The following is a 21,724-nucleotide window of genomic DNA, read 5'->3' on the forward strand; positions in this document are numbered from 1 at the left end:
TAGTCAAGTAAAAAAATAAAATATTTACATTGCAAACATATAGGTCAACATTTTGAAGTTCATTCATTTATTCATTCATTCAAGCAACCACTGTTTATTAAGTATCTGTTATATATCAGGGATGGTACTAAATTCTATGAATAAGGCTGAATTATCTTTGCCTTTGAAAAATGTATAGGCTAATATTTCATTCTCGACTCTGAATTTGCATTAAAATTACCTGAGCAATTAAACAATCTGTGAACTTCATCTCCAAAGATAGGCCCCAAACCCTGGCATTTCTTTTTTTTTAATATCATTTTAATTTGTTTAGTATATTTTTCAAGTGCTTTTTATTTTGTGAAAGCATCCGTCATCTCTTAAGCCTGTGAAACGTAGTCGCTTCAAGGAAAACAAGCTCGGGCGCCTGGGTGGCTCAGTTGGTTAAGCGACTGCCTTCGGCTCAGGTCATGGTCCTGGAGTCCCGGGATCGAGTCCCGCATCGGGTTCCCTGCTTGGCAGGGAGTCTGCTTCTCCCTCTGACCCACCTCCCTCTCATGCTCTCTCTATCTCATTCTCTCTCTCAAATTAAAAAAAAAAAAATTAAAAAAAAAAAAAAAGGAAAACAAGCTCAAATTTACTTCCATTTCACCTAGACCATAAAAGTCTCTAATTATTAGAAATATTAAATATAAAATTAAAAATAAAAGAATCTTGTTATAAAACAGAATATGCAAATACATTTAAATGATTGATTTTTAATATTTACATTTTTCAAGAATATCTGCAAAGCAGTAGTGTATAATGGTTAAGAAAACAGCATTTGGAATCATATATTTGGCTTTGAGTCACAGTCAGCCATTAATTATTGGCAGTGAAAGCCCAAGCTTTCAAGTGTAATAACTTGAAGTTTAATAACTTCGGTAGGATTCAAACATTGGCATTTCTTAAAAACATCCCAGCGGAGAGTGAGGTCCTTGCTTTAATAGGTGACTACACAAACAAACAGGAGATCATAGCACAGTGCTCTCACAGGCATAGACAAGAAGTTTTGGGAGCACTTTGGAAGGCCATAAAAATCAGCCTTGCAAGGGCGGTGGCAGGGAGTGGTTAGGGAAAGCTTTAGCAATAAAAATTGTCTATAGCTTACTAGAGTTTCTACAGAAGAATAAAAGTCCTTCTAAGAAGGGTCAGAGAAGAAGGAGGGAGATGAAAAAGCAAAGAATTAAGAAAATAAGCAAGAAGGCATGTGTATTTTAGCTAAAGGGCAAACATCCAACCAAATTGCTGGATTCCACAGTGGAAATTCAGGGAATTCAACTCAAAACATTAGCAGTGTGTCCCTGGACAAGTTACTGAACCTCTTTGATTCTTTTATTCATTTATAAATTGAGGACCATGATAGGTACCTCACAGGGTTATTATAAAGAACAGAAAATGTAGCATAAAACACCCAATAAATGCCATCATTAAGTAGAGATGATTCACATGCAGATACTATTCAAATATTGTTGTAGTGATTGGATTAAATTTGTTTGTTTAGAAGACTGAAATCTCAAGATCAAATAAAAACGATCTTGACATACATTTCTGCAGTGAGATATTACTGTTTATGCCACATTAATCCTGAACAGGACTCAATTTTCTTCTCCCAATAATAGTATTGACTAGTGTAATGTATTGATTCATCAAGATCAGAAATTTCTGAAGGAATTAGAACAAGATTTAAATTCTACAGAAAATGAATTCTAAAACTCAAATCTCTCTTCCAGGACTAAGAATAAACACTCAATGTGACAATGAAGTTTTTTGATGCCTAAGATTTGCTTATCTATCTTAGAATGGTGGGCAAGAATAAAGAGCTATGATTATTTTCTCATTTTGTTTCATTGCTTTAACTAAGAACCTCTTAAACATCTCACACTACTTTCACCAGATAGGTATGGTCTTCCTTAAGATCCAGAGAGCTGTAAAACCTTTACTTCCAAGGTAGCAGGTGTGTTGGAACATTATTGAAAGATGCTGGGTTTGGCATATAATTTTCCAGGGAAAGCAGTGTTGTAAGTCATATTTCGTTGTCAAAGAAACATTGGCCCAATTCTTTACTTCTTCCCTGCCCTAAACAACAAACAAACAGATAAAAACAAACAAACAGAAGTATGGGATATTCAATTCATCTATCACTGAAAAAGAGAAACATCAATCCCTTTCAACCAAGGCTTTGAAATTGGTATTTTTTTTTAAGATTGTATTTATTTATTTGACAGAAAGAGACACAGTGAGAGAGGGAACATCACCAGGGGGAGTGGGAGAAGGAGAAGCAGGCTTCCCGCAGAGCAGGGAGTCTGATGAGGGGCTCGATCCCAGGACCCCAGGATCATGACCTGAGCCGAAGGCAGACGCTTAACAACTGAGCCACCCAGGCACACCAAAATTGGTATTTCTAAAGAATTTCAAGTCTTTCTGTATTCTAGACTATACTGTATCCAACCCTAGAAATAAAAAAAAAAAATTAAAAAGCATAAAGCAGTAAAGGAAATAGAAATAGATAGAAAATGGATAATAAATAGAAAATGGAAAAGACCTCTAGAACAGTGAATTATGAGGAGATTTTTAAGGTGCACTGAAAAAAATGCATCCTGGCTGGATATATCTCAGTAAATCTTTAAAGTGCTGCTACTTTTATTCTTTGATAAATATCATATAATGGCTTACAAGTGAAGTATAATTTCAATTCCTACTACAGAGCCATTATGATGTTCCTGTGGACCAGTTAATTTGTTACTGAGCTCTCCTGTACCAATCTCATACCAATCTGGAAACAGAAAAGTCTTCTCTTCTGAATGAGGTGATTTCTCTAGAAAGTCAGCTGTTCTCAAAAGTCAAGTTCATAGTACAGAGATTGCAGAAGGATACTACCAAGTTCTCTACTTTAGAGTTTCCAAGAAAAATTATTTTAACATACCATAAGCATTCTATCAAGTACCTATTGCTTTTAAAAATGCTACGGTGGGGTTTTTTGTTTTTGTTTTTGTTTTTTGTATTTTTCAAGTATTAATTAGTGAATTTATGTTTATGAAAGTCCCCAGTGAGAGGATATGGAAAAAGCAGTCTATAATTTAAGGCAAACCCTTAATCAAATTGATTTCACCAAAATTCCATTTCCTTTTAGGACAACTTTTAAAAAGCAAAGCCAATGGTTGCCACATTCTAAGAATGGCTGAACCAAATGATTGGCCACTTTTCTTACCTAGTGACAGTATAGTTAAGACAATTTTAAGTCTTGGATTCTGGAATTTTGGCTTCACGAATTATGCCATAGCATACAAGTCAAACATAAGAAGTTTAAACCAGACTGCCAAGATTTACGCTAATTGTGTGGCTTTAGGCAATGATATAACTTCTCTGTGCTCCACCCTCCTCATTTGAAAAATAGGGCAATCACATTACTTAATTATTGGAGTTGTTATGAGTTAGCACATTTAGAAGTTCTTATAATAGTGCCTCATACATGGTTGGCACTCATTAGAAGTTAGCTTTTAATATATTATTGTTACGTCTCCAAGAATTCTCCTCGCAGAATATAGGTTTTGGAATTGGGATGAGCCCCACCTCAGTCCTTACTAGCTTTGTGATGACAGAAAAAACTATTTGACTTCTTGGAGTCTCAGTGTTCTCAAGACTAAAATAAGGACAATAATACCTACCTCATAACTGTCTGAGGATTAAACAAGCAACAAGCAAAATGCTTGCTATATAGTCAAGTGGCTATCTGAAGAGCATACTAAAGCAAATAAATAGCATATATACTAGATTGTCAAGTTGGTAAAGGAAGGAAAGCAAGAGAGTGAAGAATAAGTTAAAATCTGGTTCTAAAGACTCCTGGATCCCTCATCCACCATCTCCCTTCCTTTCCCCACTCCCCCAGAAAAATCCAGGCTGTTGATAAAAGTATTTCTATGTCCCTATGCGCAAGTGAGACTAGAAAATCAGTGATGAGTATAGTTCAGCCTTGGGCAACCATACTGACCCAGACAAGGTTAATCATTGTCACTTTAGAGTCTCTGGAAATACTGTGGGTCTTCAGAAGATGGGTGGTCACTTATGTCTATGAGGGGCGGGTAAAGGGAGTATAAAGTGACAGATGCAGCAGGTGTGTAGTGACTAATGCTGAGAACTACAGCAGTCACAGAGCCCCACAGAAGCTTGGCAAAGAACAGCCAGAGAGCCTCTGAGCCCCTGCTGGGGCACACAATAGCAGACCAAGGCAAGCTTTGGAGACTCAAAAACAACCCAGTGTCTTTGAGGCAGCCAGACACATTGAAGGAAGAAAAACCTTAATCCCAAATCTTAAACCTCCTTTCAGCGCCTTCTGCCAATGATTTTGAGAAGACTGTGAAAGGCCAGTGGAGAGGAAAAAGAGATGTTTGCTAGGAGATAGAAGGAATCTAAGTCCAAAACTCAGAGCTGGTACAGAATGGATAGAGAAAATCAGGAAGTGTTGTAGTTAAACACGTACGTAATGAGAAAAAAATTTAAATATTTGCTGAGCATTTTCTTTTTTTTTTTTTTTTTTAAGATTTTATTTATTTATTTGACAGAGAGAGAGATAGCGAGAGCAGGAACACAAGCAGGGGGAGTGGGAGAGGGAGAAGCAGGCTTCCCGCAGAGCAGGGAGCCCGATGCGGGACTAGATCCCAGGACGCTGGGATCATGACCTGAGCTGAAGGCAGACGCTTAACGACTGAGCCACCCAGGCACCCTGCTGAGCATTTTCAAACATCAATAACCCAGCCATTTATATTTTTAAATATTAAAAAGGGCACAGAGTATGGTATTGATTTGAAAATACAGAAATGTCATGCTAAAAAATGTATCTGGTTTTGAACTGACAAAGTAAGACGAGTCAATCTGATTTTATTCATATACTAAGGTCTACATTTCAACATAATGAAATTTTGTCTTATTAAAATGTGGGTTAGGACACTCAATATTTGTATGGTGCAACAAGTAATAATGGCCCCATTATTAATTGCCTACTCTTATTAAAAAGTTCCAAAAGAAAAAAAAAGGAATTGAGAGCCTAGATATATTTGATAATGTGAAAAACAGTTGTCTATTATTTTATTTTGGGGTCAGCAAAGGTTACTTGATAAATTACAATGTGTTTTCTTTTCTTTCTTTTTTTTTTTTTAGAGAGAGACAGAGAGAGAGAGAGGGAACACAAGCAGGGGGAGCGGGAGAGGGAGAAGCAGGCTTCCCGCTGAGCAGGGAGCCCGATGTGGGGCTCGATCCCGGGACCCTGGGATCATGACCTGAGCTGAAGGCAGCCACTTAACCACTGAGCCACCCAGGCGCCCGCAATGTGTTTTCTAAACCTGACCTATAATAGCTGTTTTTAAAACAAAACATAAATAATACCAAATGGTACATCCAATTAATTCATTTCCAACTGGTTTTGATTATCAGCATCAATAATTATGTTCAGTTTATATCTGGTTATTAACCTTAATGATACTCTATCTGCCATTTAAGTAATTACTTTTTTACCAACATCATCAGTAACAATAATTTTTGCTTGTAATTAGTTGATTTGTCATTCATTAAGGCTGTAAAATTATCCTATTAAATCATCACCTCCAAGATGATCATAAAGATAAATAAAATATTGCATGGGTACTGAAATTTGTCACTCACTTGAATTTTGAAGTAGGACATAGACACGGCTCCCCCAAAAAAGAGAAATTATTTATTTATCTTCTTTAGGCTCTAATACCCCTTTAACTTCACTTCCTTTAGGTCTTAAAGTATATTTTTATGTAAGACACCTAAATAGCTAAACACTTTGAAAATGCTTTTCTTAATTTTCTTAAAAAGCAGATGTGATGGTTTTTTTCAAGTGTCAACTCACTAAGCTACAGCCACCAGTTATTCAAGCACTAATTTAGGTGTTGCTATGGAGGTATTTTATAGATATAATTGAAGTCCATAATCAGTTGGCTTTTAAGTAAGGGAGATTATCCTAGATAGTCAGGGTGGGCCTAAACCAATCAACAGAAAGGCTCTAAGAGCAGAGTCAAGGCTTTCCTGAAGAAGAAGAAATTGTGTCTATGGAGAGGAACTTCAGAACATGCTTGAGAGTTCAAGCCTGTCCTTCTGACAGCCTGCCTTATAATTTCTTTCTTTTTTTTTTAAAGATTTTATTTATTTATTTGAGAGAGAGAGAATGAGAGACAGAGAGCATGAGAGGGAGGAGGGTCAGAGGGAGAAGCAGACTCCCTGCCGAGCAGGGAGCCCGATGCGGGACTCGATCCCGGGACTCCAGGATCATGACCTGAGCCGAAGGCAGTCGCTTAACCAACTGAGCCACCCAGGCGCCCAAACCTGCCTTATAATTTCTGACTTGCCTAGCCAGCCTCCATAATCACATAAACCAATTCTTTGCAATACTTTTCTTAATATATATGTCCTACTAGTTCTGCTTCCCTGGTTGGACTCTCATACAGCAGCCTATTGCAAAGTGGCTTGGGTGTTGTATCAGAAAGAAGAGAGAGTAGAAAGTACTCCTTGACCTAAAATGGATAGCTCACCATTTAAAATTTTATTAGCAGATAGTCATTTACTTCTTTGTGTGATCCTATAAAAATGTAGATGTTTCTAGAAGGGGTAGCAGCATAAACTATTCCTATTAAGACCCCCCTCCCCACCTAGAGGTTCCCAATTCCCACTTAAGGCACTAAGAGGGTGAAACCCATGAAGGACAGTTGTAAAGACCAGGTGTAGAGTACGTAGCAAATGAAAGTGTTGCTACCTCATAGCTTGGCCAAGGGCCAGTCCTGTCAGAACTAGTATTCCTCCATTCGAATTACCATAGATTCCTTCTCAGTTACAAACTTGCCTTCTTCCAGGCAGGAAGACCTTACAGAAATGTACACCCCATAGGATTCCATTATTAAAAAGACAATCACACCATGTTACAAGAAGCTCTGGAAAAAGTCTGGAAAGAATTACAAATACATGGAGACTAAGTAAGATACTACTAAATAATGAATGGATCAACCAAGAAATCAAAGAGGAAATAAAACAATTCATGGAGGGCTAGTGCTCACCGAGGCCGAGGCCCCACCTGCTGGCAAGACTGAGCCCCGCTGCATTTTACTTTATTTTGTTCATGGTTTTGCAGAGACTGAAGTTTTGTGGATTAGGTTAAACTCTGGACCTCCTCAAAGAGGACCCATTTATTTATTTATTTTTCTTTCCAAAATGGCAGCCTCCAGCTGTACACAAGTGTTAGTTCTGTACTAGGTGATGCTGAAAGAGCAAGCATTTCAGCACCTATAATTACAGAACTTATGCTGTCAGGAGGATAAGACAGTTGCTTCAGAGAAATTAAGAATGTAAAGGATCCCACAGAAATTCAAACCCTAGTGAACAAAGTCAAAGGAGACACTGGAGTAATTCACCGACAGGTCCACTTCGGCCAACTGTATTTGACTGACAAGCCTATCACTGAGAATCAAGAGAAGCCCAGGACTTAGGGAGCCGGGACCAGCCACCACTGCAGCTGTGGACCACCTTCAGCATTCATTCTGCTCTGGGGATGGGGGCTCCCAACAGACCACCAGTGGCCTCTTACATCAGCTTAAAATAGCCTCTTTCTCTGCCTACCCTGTAGCAGCTGATAAACTGAGTCGGGTTTCCATTCTTCTGCAGCCTTAGTGAAAAATGATGGCTGTCTTTCTCTCCTTGGTTCAAGTGTTAAAATGAAGAGCTAGAGCTCACTCAGAATAATGCTGTGTATTATTATGTCTCCTCTCCATCCCACCCCTCTTTTGTATCTCATTACCACTTGTATAGAGCACCTCCACACTTTGTTTCTTCATTGACAATAAACAGAACTGTCTCCTCCCGCCAAAAAAAATACATGGAGACAAATGAAAATGAAAACACAATGGTCTAAAATCTTTGGGACACAGCAAAAGCTGTTCTAAGAGGGAAGATTATAGCATTACAGGCCTTTTCAAGAAGCAAGAAAAAAAAAACAAATAAACAACCTAACCTTACACCTAAAGGTGCTAGAAAAAGAAGAACAAACAAAGCCCAGAGCTCTAGAAGAAAGGAAATATTAAAGATTAAAGCAGGAATGAATGAAATAGAAACTACAAAAACAATGAAACCTGGATCTGGTTCTTTGTAAAAAAGATAAACAAAATTGTTAAACCTTTACCCACACTCATCGAAAAGAGAGGGAGAGAGAGAGAACTCAAATAAATAAAATCAGAAACGAAGGAGGAAAAATAACAACTGACACCACAGAAATACAAAGCACAATAAGAAAATATTATGAAAAATTGTATGTCAACAAATTGGACAATCTAGAAGAAATGGATAAATACCTAGAAACATATAATCTTCCAAAACTGAAACAGGAAGAAATAGAACAGACTGATCACTAGCAATGAAATTGAACTGGTAATAAAAAAAACTCCCAACAAATAAAAGTCTAAGACCAGGTGGCTTCAGAGATGCGTTGTACTAACATTTAAAGAGTTAATACCTATTTTTATCAAACTATTCAAAAAATAGAAGAGGAGGAAAAGCTTCCAAATTTATTCTATGAAGTGGGCATTACCTTGATACCAAAACCAGATAAAGACACTGCAATAAAAGAAAAATACAGACCAATATCACTGATGAACACAGGTGCAAAAATCCTAAACAAAATATTAGCAAGCCAAATCCAACAATACATTTAAAAAAATCATTCACTACAATCAAGTGGGATTCATTCCAGGGATACAGCATGGTTCAATACTTCCAAATCAATCAATGTGCTACATCACATTAACAAGAGAAAGGATAAAAATCATATGATCACCTGAACAGGTGCAGAAAAAGCATTTGACAAAATACAACATCCATTCATGATAATAACTCTCAACAAAGTAGGTTTAGAGGGAACATACCTCAACATAATAAAAACGATACATGAAAAACCCACAGCTAACATCATATTCAATGGTGAAAATCTGAGAGTTTTTCCTCTAAAATCAGGAACAAGACAAGTACATTCTGACCACTTTTATTTGACATAGTACTGGAAGTTCTAACCACAGCAATCAGATAAGAAGAAAAGGTCAAAGACATATAAATTGGTAAGAAAGAAAGAAAACTTTCACTATTTGCAGATGACATGATACTCTATGTAGAAAACCCAAAAGACTCCACAGAAAAGCTGTTAGAACTGATAAATGAAGTCAGTAAAGTTGCAGGATGCAAAATTAATATAGAGAAATCTGTTGCATTTTTATACACCAATACTGAAGAAGCAGAAAGAGAAATTAAGAAAACAATCCTATTTGCAATTACACCAAAAAGAATAAAATCCTAGGAAGAAACTTAACCAAAAAGGTGAAAAAGAACTATAGTCTGGAAACTATGAAATGCTGACTAAATAAACTGTAGATGATACAAACAAATGGAAATATATTCCAATTCATGGATGGGAGACTAAATATGATTAAAATGTCTATACTACCCAAAGCAATCTACAGAATTAATGCAATCCCTATCAACATATCAACAACCTTTTTCATAGTACTAGAATAAATAATCCTAAAATTTATATGGAGTGACAAAAGACCACGAATAGCCAAAGCAATCCTGGGAAAGAACAAAGCTGGAGATACCACAGACCTAGATTTCAACATACACTACAAATCTGTAGTAATCACAACAGCATGGTAATGGCACAAAAACAGACACATAGATCAATGGAACAGAACAGAGAGTCCAGAAATAAACCCACACTTATATAGTCAATTAATTTATGACAAAGGAAGCAAGAGTATACAATGGAAAAAAGGCAGTGTCAGATGTGACTAGGAAAACTGGACAGCTACATGCAAAAGAAGGAAACTAAACATACGTTCTTATATCATACAAAAAAATAAACTCATAATGGATTAAAGACCTAAATGTGAGACCTGAAACCATAAAACTCCTAGAAGAAAATAGGTAGTAGTTTCTTTGACACTGTCCATAGAAACATTTTTCTAGGTATGTCTCCTCAGGCAAGGGAAACAAAAGCAAGATTAAACTATTGGGACTACACCAAAATAAAGTGCTTTTGCACAGCAAAGGAAATCATCAACAAAACAAAAAGGGTACCTACTGAATTGGAGAATATATTTGCAAATGATACATCCATAAGGGGTTAATATAAAATATGTAAAGAACTTACACAACTCAACACCAAAAAAAAAATAAATAAAAACCAATTAAAAATGGGCAGAGGACCTGAATAGACATTTTTCCAAAGAAGATATACAGATGGCCATCAGACACATGAAAAGATGCTCAACATCACTAATCATCGGGAAAATGCAAATTAAAACCAAAATGACATATCACTTTACACAAGTCAGAAAGGCTAAAATCAAAAACACAAGAAATAACAAGTGTTGGTGAGGATGTGGAGAAAAAGGAACCCTCATGCATTGTTGGTGGGAATGCAAATTAGTATAGCCAACGTGAAAAGCAGTTTGGAGGTTCCTCAAAAAAATTAAAAATAGAATTATTGTACAATCCAGTAATTCTACCACTGGGTATTTACCTCCCCTCCAAAAACCCCCAAAAAACAACAAAGACACTAATTCAAAAAGATATATGCTCTTCTATGTTTATTGCAGCATTATTTACAATAGCCAAGATATGGAAGCAACCCAGGTATCACCGATAGATGAATAAAGATGTGGTGTGTATGTATATATACAGAGATATATATACTATGGAATACATATACTATATAAAAAAGTGGTATATATACATATATGTGTGTATACATACACACACACACTGTAATATTACTCAGCTATAAAAAAGAATGAAATCTTGCCATTTGCAACAACATGGATGAACCTAGAGGGTATTATGCTAATTGAGATACATCGGATAAAGACAAATACCATATGATTTCACACATATGTGGAATATAAGAAACAGATGAACAAAGGAAAAATAACAAACAAAAGCCAGACTCAAATACAGAGGACAAACTGTGGTTGCCAGAGGGTAGGTGGGGGGATGGGTGAAATAGATAAAGGGGATTAAGATGTTATCTTGATGAGTATGAGAAATACATTGTTGAATCATATTGTACACCTGAAACTAATATAACACTGTATATTAATTATACTTCAATTAAAAAAGCTCTAAAATACTCTATAAAATCCACCCACTCAAGAAAACAGAATTTGATACATAAACTACTGGGCCAAAGAATATATGTCTAGATTAACCCCTTTGAAATGGTTCATTTTATTTTTGCCATACCAATAAATGAGGGTATGGGTTTGGTAGGAAAAAAGGTCAGCCTGCCATATGGAGGACTCCATGATGGCTTTGGAAAATTTCAGACTGGCAAAAACATGATGCATATTTAAAATTGGTTAATTTGATCAATTTTTTAGATATTTAAGATATTTCTATAGATTTTGTTGCTGGTCGTTTCTATGATCAGCCCTCTATGGTTGAGAGACTGACAGACCTGTACCAAGATTGGAGGATTCAGTTAAATAGAACAGAGATCAGATACTGCCATAGATATGGGGGGAAATTACACTATGCACTTGTTTTTATGTTCATCCAGGTTGCAATTCAAAAGAGAATGATTTTAAAATAGATTTAGTACTGGGTTTATTTTGTTGACCTTGGCAAATGTCACCTCAATGTTGTTCCACTTCTATTTTTTCTCAAGGGAGCAGAGCTGCTCATGAGAAGGTGAAGGTAGAAGCACACGGTCAAATTAGAGTAAAGATATTACTGAGAGAGAAACATTTTAAGCTGTCCAGAATATTAACAAGGAATATGATTTGCATATTTCCTGAACATAGTGTCTTATTTTATAGATTAGTAACTACTTCATTATAAACATGAATTTAGAGCTTCCTGAAATTATTTATATTAGAATCTAGTATTGAGGGTTTTTTTTTCCTTGACATTATTTATTCTAAAATGGAAAGGAGAACTTTACCCATGATTTCCTATGATAATTGTGGACTTCCATTCAAGAAAACCAGCAGAAGCAACATTTAAGAACTGCCTTCCTCATTTCAGACAGAACTATATGAATAATCTTCTATTTTCACAGTAAAGCTCTCCCATTAGTTACACTGTGAAATTGCAGGCTACCTTTTCCCCAGAGATCTCAAAGTTCTTTTCTGGTATCAATTTGTCAATAGCCCAATGCCTCTGATTCTATGGAGCCCAGAGGAATCTGTTCTAGCATTATTTCTATGAAAGCCTTTGATAGGCTTTATGACAACCCAAGCTAAGGAGCATCAATAACGACTACAAAGTTCTTTTGCCAAGTGCTTACTTAACTAACAAAAGACATTTCCATTAAAAGAAAAAAGTATGGCTTTGAAAAACTCTGAAAACTCAAGGGCAGTGTATTTACATCCTTCTTAAATCTACTCAAGCTTTCATTCAAAGATTAAATTTACACATGTTACATACTTATACAATGCCCGGTAGAGTATACTCAATAAAAAATTAATTATTATTAACTTTACAAATATGTGATAAATCAACATCTATTATTTATTAGTTATTGTGACTTAGAGCAAGTCATTAACCTTTTCAAATCTCAGCTTTCTCATTTATAAAATGGGGCTTTTCCACCTGTATATGAGGATTAACATTACTCAAGATGCATGAGATCATTTTTAAGTTATTTTTCATACAAATATGAACTTACAGTATAATTAACCTGGGACTTGAACTTCAGACACTTTAGAAATTTAACACTGATAATAATGAATTATATGTAATAATATTATATATCGCAAATATTAGATAAACTGGGAAAAATGTAACACTGATGTTCTGCCATTTCTTGATAGATTCCTTCAGAATAAAGTTCTCAGCAATCATGCATGAATTCATGGCACTTTAAGGATGGCTGGTAGGCAGACTCATGAAGTTATGAAGATTTGTTCTGGAACATTGTGAAGCAAGTTTTAAAAAGGCATCTAAGCAGTGTTATAAATGTTTCTAACTGGAAAACAATGGTAAAACCAATAGTCTAGTGTGCCAGTGAAAATGTCATATAGTCTTAAATAAGTATTTTGGGAGAAGAAGGAACACAGATTTGGGCTAGGATTATGGAAGACCCTCTGTATTTCAGAGTTTATGGACATAAACTAGGTTAAGTTGCTTGTATTTGAATTCTATGTTCATTATGATCTTTCTAACTATTCCCGCATCTGAACAAGGACACAAACCCATGATACTTAATGACAGTACCCATGCCTTTGATATGTAATCATCTATTGTTATGTATTATTATATATATCAATTATGTAAGTCTCATCTCTCCAGCAAAGATTTTGGTAGGCAAAGGCCTGAGTCAAACCAAGGGTCTGGTATGTATTAAGAGTGACTTTTTCTTATACCATGTTTTACAGGTTTCAAAGTTAATTATTTCAGTCAACCTTCACAAAAACCACACAAAAGAACCTGGAATTCTGAAAGTTAAAATGAGTAACTTGTCCAAAATTACTTGGTTAGGCTTCAATAAATATTTATTAAATTGACTCTCTGCATCATCTGTTAAGTACCTATGATTTGTGATCACTGAGCTTGCAAATACATAGTAAGAGTTATAGTGCCTTGTACAGCACGTTCCCCTATTTTGTATAGTACTTTGCATTTTATAAGTGCCTTCACCTACATAATTGTGTTTAATGATTGATATCTTAGAGAGTGGGAGAATATGCCAAGTGTAAGAAATGATGTTACAGTATTATGTAGTGGGAAACATAAGGACAGCTGAGCAGGATTTAGATTAATTCATGGGTGACACAGTCATAACATTTATTACTGTTGAGATAGATCCACAAAAGGAAATTATTTAAAAGGAAAGCTAAAGACAAGGCTTCGCTTGTCTCCTTAAGCTGTAATGCCCTTCTCTTTCTTCTTCCTTCTTAGAGCAGTTTACTCTTCCTTCAAAGCTCAGCTCAAAGGCCATCTCCTCTATGTAGCTACCACTGAGCCCTCTGAGTTTGCAATGAATTGCTTCCCTCTGTGTTCCCACAGCTCCTTATATGTAACTCTTGCATAGCATTTATTTTCTTCTTCTTTGTAAATAACTATTTACTTTATAAAGCTTCTTGAAGGCAGAGGCTAGCTTGTCCTCATTAGCTCCCATGTGCCCACAACAGGGCTCTGGAAGTATTGAAGGAACTGGAGGGAACACCACTATTTAAAATACTAAATACTCCCACAAAATATCCTCAAGGGTCATCTCCTGCTAGATTCTGCATGAGATTATTTTGATATTGTAAATGATAGCAAGGGCAGAAAAGATTATTGAGGGACAATAAAAAGAATAAAAAATAAAAATGGACAGAGCAGAGATTTAGGAAAGCAGACTGTTAAAAGGATGCTTCATTCCATGGTTATATATTAAGGGCCCACTATGTATCAGGCACTAAACTAATTGCTATGGATATAAAAGAGAACAAGGCTCCGTCCCTGTTCTTCAAGGAGTTTCCAATCCAGTGTGGAAGGCAGTCAAGTAACCTATAATCACAAACGAAGTGCTAAATGTATTGTTAAAGATAACTACCTGCTACGACATGGTAGTTCCAAGTCTAAAAAAAAAAATCTTACTTTTAAATTGTTTTAAAAATATGAGGAAATGAGGTTGGGGTTAGATTTCTAATCTTGTGATGACAAAGTTATTTTACTGTAGGAGTTTCAATAATAAAGTTCTATGTTTACTAGCTCTAAGAATATATATGCTAAATTTATAACATCATTGAGCAAATCTGGCACTTGACAACATCAGACTTTCTTCAAGAAGAATCATTTTTACTTTTCTATCACCACCAGCATTATGATTACATACTCTCATAGGGACTTTAATTTCTTCTTTGAAATATTCATCACAGTAGTAATTATTGGTATACTTGTTTCATGTGTTTCTCCCTCCCTTTGATCATGAGCTCCCCAAGGTGGGGAATTGTGTCTGTCTTGATCATCTTTACAACCCTAGCTCAGTACAGTGCACATACCAGGTGCTCAATAAGTATTTGATAAATTGGTTAAATTACTAATATTTGTTAGTTTTGTCATCCAATACCATAAAATAAAGTTTCTCTATAGCTTGCAACAACTTTTCCCCCAATTTGTGGCACTCATTCCAAAATGCAATGTGAGTCCAGAACAAGATCAAATTATAACTGTGAAATATGCATATTGCACAAAACCAGCAAACACAGTTGGGCAGATTGTGCCCATTACAAAGAAGCCATGCCAAGTAGTAGATGGGGGCTGAGATCCGACCTATTTTCTCCTTTCTAAGCCATGGTGCAAGGATGCATTTCCTGGAAACAGGACCTCTTCCTAATTCACAGTCTGTAGCCTTGATGATACAACTTGTTGGTTGCCCTAATTGAACACACTGCATCCAAACACCATGTGTACTAAAATATTGGGAGCAAGTAAGAATTATGGATCTAGGTTTCACTTAACAGTGTTATTTTTTAATAGAGGTATAATTGACATACAACATTATATTAATTTCAGGTGTACAACATAATAAATCAGTATTTATATACACTGCAAAAGGACCACCACAAGAAATCTAGTTAACATCTGTCACCATACATAATTACAGAACTTTTTTTCTTGTGGTGAGAACTTTTAAGATCTACTCTCTTAGCAACTTTCATATATGCAATACAGTATTATTAATTATAGTTGCCTTGCTGTACATTACATCCTCATGACTTATTTATAACCAGAAGTCTGTACCCTTTGATCCCCTTCATCTATTTCGTCCTCCTCCCATTCCCAGCCTCTGGCAACCACCAATCTGTTCTCTGTATCTATGGACTTTTTCATTTTTCTTTTTCTTTCTCTTTTAGATTGTGCACGTAAGAAAGATCATATGGTATTTGTCTTTCTCTGTTTGACTTATTTTATTAGTCTAAGGTCCCCAAGGTCCACCCATGTTGTCACAAATCACAAGATTTCATTCTTTTTTTATGGCTGAATAATGTTCCATTATATATATCACATTTTCTTTATCTACACAGTGTTAGATATTTAGGTTGCTTCCGTATCTTGGCTTCTGTAAATAATGCTGCAATGAACAATGCTTCATTTTGTTGAGGTGGAAATCCACTGAATGTTTTTGAGGAAGGGGATAATATGGATAATACAGCAACCAAGGAAATTGACTTGGGATCCAGCATTTCCATTTCTCATACTGAATTTCTCTCTTTTATTTCAAAGCATCCATGAGAGCCAACACACTGTGCCCATTCCAATAGCTGATTAATAAAATGAGCTTTTAGAGGCATCTAGGTGTCTCAGTCAGTTGGGCATCTAACTTTTGGTTTCAGCTCAGGTCATGATCTCATGGTTGTGAGATCGAACCCCATGTCAGGCTCTGCACTGGGCATGGAGCCTGCTTAAGATTCTTTCTCTTCCTCTCCCTCTGCCCCTCCTCCCTGCTCACACATGCTCTCTCTCTCTCTCTAAAAGAAAATAATAAAATAAAACAAAATAAAGTAAAATGAGTTTTTATTTAATTTATTTTCACATAGTTATTTATTTTGTTAACATTTTGTTTTTAGACAGAGTCATGTTGTCGTTTGACATGTCTAGTGCATTTGTTAAAACTTTGATCCATTATAATCTCAATGCAAATGCCATTGCAACCATGAATGATTATTTTAATACTGTGTTATTTAGAATACATATCATTTATTTTAAAACCACAGTTGTGAAATTATTTTGATTTTAAATACCTGGCTTAGAGCCAGAACCTCATAAACGGTTAGTTATTAGATGCCATTAGTAACATCAGGAAAGGCCAGACAGTTCACAGAAAGGGGAACTAAAGCGAAAGCATTCAGAAGATCCCTTCAAAGTAGAAAATGAGAATCAGAATGCTTTTAACTTTTTACCAATAGAAATGATCATCACAATGACAAAGACGATTAATATTTATTGGGCATCTCCAATGTGCCAGGCATTGTGCTAAGTACATCATCATCTTACTGTCCCTTGAAACAAAGAAGTGAAATAACTTGATTAAGTTGGAACTTGAATGGAGACTGTTTGAATCCAATAAAATATCCCTAAGGGCATGCACTTTCCCAAGTTAAACAACTCGTCTTCTGAATACCTGGTTCTAGGACCCAGGGATCCTAGAAACTTCCTGTCTAGAAGGGGCAATTGACTGTTGCTTGGGAGGGCATAAAGAAATGTAAAGTTACTCCTTTACTGTTACCACTCCTAAAACAATGCCAATTTGCTCCAAACAAACAAGCAAATGTATAAAATATGTACTGATAGTATACCTATACTGTCAGTATAAATGGAAACTTTCTGGCTGTGGTTTTAATTAGAAATGGAACCCTTCCCTTGCTGTCCAAATTTATTACAGTTACACATCACCCTCAGGTTTTCATCTAGGAGACAAGTCATTCTGGTGATAGATGAGGCAATATTTATATATCATCTTGCAAAGTAAGCAAGAAGACTTTTAGTTTAAAAGTTCTATCGGCTATTGTTATACTCCAGTAATGAAAACAGTGATTTTGGAAAAAAGATTACATACATATAAATATGAAAAATAATTTTTAGGCTGTGATTTTTGTATAAATCGTACAGGTCAAAGTATACCTTTCAGTTCAGGTGGCCAGATGCAAGATATTACTCTTAAAATTTGTTGCCCTCTGTAAGAAAGATCTACTCAAAGAAGTTTGTTTATAATTTAACTCAATATTTAGTCCTGCAAATTTCATGCTTCCTCCTGTCGATTCGCCATTATGAATATTCATTAGTGATGTTCATACAATTTCCAAGTGATTTACTATTAAATAATTAAAACAAAGATGAGAGATTAAGAGCCATGGTACATATAGTTTTATCAAAAATCCTGAGTTAATTATGGTTGCTATGATAGATCATAAAATCCAACTATGAGTGTCCTGATAACTAAGGCAATAAAAGAAATATGATTTCTAGGGGCACCTGGGTGGTTCAGTTGGTTGAGCAACCTACTCTTGGTTTCAGTTAGGTCATGATTTCAGGGTTGTGAAATTGAGCCCTGCGTAGGGCTCTGTGCTGGGCTTGGAGTCTGCTTGAGATTCTCTCTCTCCCTCTCTCTCTGGCCCTCCCTTCACTCTCCACTCCTCTCACTCCCCTGCTCATGCTTTCTCTCAAATAAATAAATAAATCTTAAAAAAAAAAGAAAAGAAACACAATTTCTTAAATATTTTTCATTACATAACAAGAGAAAACACATGAGTAAACAACACAAGACTTAGAAGAACCCTTATAATCTGTTGGTAGGAATGCAAAGTGATGCAACTGCATTTGATGAAAATTCCCATACTCTGTAGCTCATAGATTGGCTTCTGGGTGCACACCTTGAGATAAACAAAAGACAAAACAACTCTTGTTCACATGCACCAAGATCTAGGTACAAAGATGTCTCTTGTTGAATGGCCTGTAATTACAAAAAACTAAAAACAAACAAACAAACAAAACTTGCTGAATTCCCACAATTGAAGAATATATTTATCCAATGGAATAGACAGATAGATAGCATTTCAATATGAAGCAAATAGATCATACAGACCAAACAGATAATTTATGAAAATAATGTTGAGTAAAAAAGTTATAGCATAGTTTTTTCAGGATGGTAACATTAAAAAACCCAAAGTCAAAACTATAACTTGTTTGTGAACACATAAGTTTCATATAAAAAATATAAAAACATGGACTACAGTTATGACACTGGTTCTCTCTGGAAAAGGGAAGCCAGGAATGGACCAGGGGATGGAAACAAGATGGTTTCGACTCAGTCGGTAATGTTTAAATTTTAAGTGGTGGGTGTACATATATTTGTTATATTGTTTATATACTTTTAATTTAAAAAACTAAAAAAAAAAAGAAAATGCTTGATACCTTCAAGATTAAGGACCTCCAATGTAGCCTAAATACTTTAAAGACCATGTATATATTAGAGCAATAATCTTTGATATGAATGCTATCATCAAATTAACATATCTGTTTTAGCAGCTCATTCATTCATTCAATAAGTATTTGTTGAGCCCTATGGTGGAGAGACATAAGACAAAGTTCCTGTCCTCTGGATTTTATATTGTGGAGGAGAAAAAGAGACATAAATATATGAGCAGTATATAACATAATAAATGGCTAGTCGTTGGAACTGATGTTTAGTCAGATGGTACTCAGTAAGATACACCCATTGATGTCTTTTCTGATTGTTTTGTGTTGATGCTGTCCCAGTTGTTAAATAGTTTGAATATCACCCCCTATAATAAAATCAATGAAGACAAAATTAAGTAGGCTCAAGGAATGGATAGAGTGCAAAAGAGATGCTATTTAAATAAAGTGGTCAGATAGGCTTCCTTATGAAGGGTTTTTTAAGCAGAGAGTTGAATAAAAGGTGGGACAGAGCTATGGGAAGATTTTGAGAATGCAGGTCCAAACAACAAGGCAAGAATAAACTTAGTTTTATGTGGAACACCAAGAAGTTGCAGGCAGACTGGACTGAGCAAGGTAGGGAGTGATCAAAGTGGACATCAAAGAGGTTTTCAAGGACCAGATTACATAGGACCTTTCAAGCAGTAGTGAGGGTTTAGATTTAATTCTCAATGGGACACAACAATTGGGGAGGAAATTGAACAAGAACAAGACCTGATTGATTCAGATGTTTAAAATTTTATCCATATGTATATTACATAATTATACTAATTACATAATATTTATATTATATATTTTATATTTGTATATTATATTATATGTGTATATTTCTATAATATATTTATATTATGTGTTATAATACTATAAAACATATGTGAATTTGGTGACAGGGCAAGAGTTGGAAGCAAGGAGATCAGTTAGGAAATACTGCAGGGGTCTAGCCTCAATATAAAGCTGGTTGGGACCTGGTTGTTAGCAGCAGAGGGGGTGAAAAGCAATCTGATTTGGGATAGATTTTTGAAGGTTTAGCTAACAGGACTTGTTGATATGTGTTGTGAGGGACATAAAGGAGTTAAAGAGGATTCCTAGATTTTTCGTCTGGAGCAACTAGATAAATATAAGCTGCTGTTTATAGATATGGGAAAGACTACAGTCAAAATCCATTTGGGGAGAAGAAATCAAGAGTTCTATAATAAATGTGTTAAGTTTAAAATGTCTACTAGACAACTGAGTGGAGACAGCATGGAGGCAGTTGGCTATATAACAGTTGTTATTGATACTGTTAAAAAAAAAATCAAAAGCATCACGCTAACTACTTTACTCAACACCTCCCCCACAAGAATATGATTTTGTTAACTAGCCAACAGTTGCTGACTTATTATTCTGGTTTTAGATGGTGAACACAATATGTACCCTGCTCTGTATGATTTCTAACAGCTTATTTCCATTTATATGAACACGTTAATGGAAAAGAAAGCAGGAATGGAAACAAACAGTGTTGATTGGTGCTCTTATCCCTGAATGAAGACACTCATCACATAATGTGTATTTCCGACATTCCACACACTCTGTTTACAGAATCCAATTTTCTGAGGTTATTTCAGATAAAAGGCTTTTTAAATAACAAAATCATAGTATTGTGGCTCATAGTCCTAATCATAAATGTGATTTTTAAAAAGGTTTTCGTGATGGTTTTATCCCACATACTACAAATAAAATTAGGGAGTAATTTATGGTATGGTTTAAGAGTAAGACATACATGTCAGACTGGGTTTATATCCTGTTCCCACTACTTGGTTGGAAAAGTTATTTAACCTCCTGTCTCAGTTACTCCACCTGTTAAATAAGGATAATGATAGGACCGCAGACATGAACAAACAAAGGCTGTGTTTAGTACGTCGCGTGGCACCATGTAAGTTCTTGATAAATATCAACTACAAACATTATTTGTAAACATATAGCACAAGTTTAGTTCAACAAGCATGTATTAAGTACCACTCTAGGCTTCACACTGTGCTAGGCACTATTAAGCACTGACTCCAGTGAGAGCTAAACAGAATGCAATTCTGAGTCAGAGTAGACACATTGATGAGAATGCTCCCTAACACCCTGTACAAGTTTAGTCTTCTAAACTTTGAAATCAAAATCCTCATGGAGGGGTCCAGGCATCACAGCTAACCTCAGATTGCTCACCAGCTCACTTTCTCTATCCTAGACACATCCTCCTCTGCAACTTGTGCTGACCATGTGTGTTGAATTCTCATCTCCCTTGAGAGAGAGTTGCTCGGAAGTGTATTTGATTTCTTCATTTTGTCATTTTCAAGAAGGAAGGAGAGCAACAGGAAAGAAACAAAAAGTTACATGGAACGGTGAAAAATCATTGTTCAGACATGACCTGATTATAATGTGAGCCGCTAGACCTCTCAGTGGACACCAAACCTCTGGAACGAAAAGGGCTATTTCTTTGTACTGAAGCAAAATCCAGCTCACGATTTCATTTAATATTTTAGAAGTCAGTTTCAAAGTAGGTCAAAGAAGGAAAACCAATTCTGGCTTCTTCCTTAGCTCACATCTTTAATTTTCATGGAACTGATACTATGTGAATCTATCTATTCCCAGAAAGATGAGAAGAAACTTACAACCTGCCAATCTCAGTAAGTTCTTTTCCAATATTATGCACGTGAAACAACTTTCATCACTTTCCCCTTTT

General features: G+C 35.7%; 1 protein-coding gene and 1 pseudogene across 1 annotated transcript in view; one reads left to right on the forward strand and one right to left on the reverse strand.

Moving 5' to 3' along the window:
* The window catches only part of NTNG1 (netrin G1), a 315,404-nt gene that overhangs the window by 276,804 nt on the left and 16,876 nt on the right, over positions 1-21,724 (reverse strand). The gene's annotated exons all lie outside the window — the stretch shown is intronic.
* On the forward strand, positions 7,243-7,517 carry LOC118019065 (annotated as a pseudogene).

The sequence above is a fragment of the Mirounga leonina genome, unplaced genomic scaffold (assembly GCF_011800145.1).
Source record: "Mirounga leonina isolate KUSES-001 unplaced genomic scaffold, KU_Mleo_1.0 Mir_173, whole genome shotgun sequence".
Lineage (NCBI taxonomy): Eukaryota > Metazoa > Chordata > Mammalia > Carnivora > Phocidae > Mirounga > Mirounga leonina.